This window comes from Olea europaea, chromosome 21, assembly GCF_002742605.1.
Source record: "Olea europaea var. sylvestris chromosome 21, O_europaea_v1, whole genome shotgun sequence".
Lineage (NCBI taxonomy): Eukaryota > Viridiplantae > Streptophyta > Magnoliopsida > Lamiales > Oleaceae > Olea > Olea europaea.
The window spans coordinates 15203432-15204613 of record NC_036257.1 but is presented as its reverse complement, the minus strand read 5'-3'; the positions used below and the strand labels follow the sequence as shown (position 1 = coordinate 15204613).

Sequence of the window (1182 nt, the reverse complement as noted above, 5' to 3'; positions counted from 1 at the left end):
TTCATTCTGATTTTTCAACCCCCCCCCCCAAAAAAAAAAAGAAAAAAAGCAAATTTTTGACAAGTTAGCCATCATTTTTTACTTCTTCACTCATCGGTGAATCACTTTTCTCTCTTGTCAAAAAATTAATTATCAAAATCACTACCGAATAGGCCTAAATCCAAAATAAGGTTCCATAATATCGTTTACAAAGAACTTTAATCCCACTACGCGTCCCTCCAGTCCATCAACCAGCCTTCTCGTAAAAAAATATGAACCACCTAATCAACAACTTATAAGGACGTAATCAAGTTGCTACTATTAACTAGGTTATAGAGGAGCCACTAACCTTATATGAGGAATTCGAATTGAAATATACTACTCAAATGAGTACAAGAATTTTAAGATAGTATTCTCAATCGAATAAACAAGTTAAAAGTAAATTCAAAATAGAATAATTATAAAATAAATGCATAATATTAACGAAAGATGGAACCCTAATTCTTAAGATGACACCGTTTACCTTTTTGTCAATGTAATCAGCCCAAAACCTAGCTTGAGCTTTTTCGTAAGGATCAGAGGGCAGAAGTGGAGCTTTATCGTTCCAAAACTCATCAATGTATTGAACTATAATATTTGATTCACAAATTGGTTTTCCATTGTGAATCAAGACCGGGATTTTCTTGTGAACCGGGTTCATTTGCAGAAGCAGTGGAGACTTGTTTTGCAACTCTTCTTCCCTGTACTCATAATTAAGTCCCTTCTCTTCCAGTGCAATTCTAACCCGCGCTCCAAACATGCTAATCCAGTAATTCAACAAAGTCAATTCATTGCCAGCCATTTTCTTGATTCTAACAAGAATACCTCAATGCGAACGAGTGTGTGTGTGTGTAGACAGGTTTCAAGAATTATTTTTTAAGGGAAAGGGATGTAGAAAGCAGGTAACAAATGGGTGGATATAAATAGGAAAAAGAATAGGGCGGTTGTGTTTATTACATGTTTGGCTATGCTGAAAAAATATACTTAAAAGTTACTTTTAGATGTCACTATAATAAGTTGAATGGCCAAAATCCTTCTTCTTCTTTTTTCGTGTGGGATTTTTCCCTTAATATGAATTTTCAATGTGTTGGCTCGTCTAAGAATGTTAATCTTGAAATTTGTGTGCTTATTTGAGTTTCAGTCAAATTGAATTATTCGTTTGAG

The 1182-nt window shown here is 34.1% G+C and overlaps 1 pseudogene; it reads right to left on the bottom strand.

Annotated features, from left to right (window-relative positions):
• Positions 1–96: 96 nt before the first annotated feature.
• Positions 97–921, bottom strand: LOC111370870 (annotated as a pseudogene).
• Between the last annotated feature and the right edge of the window lie 261 nt (positions 922–1182).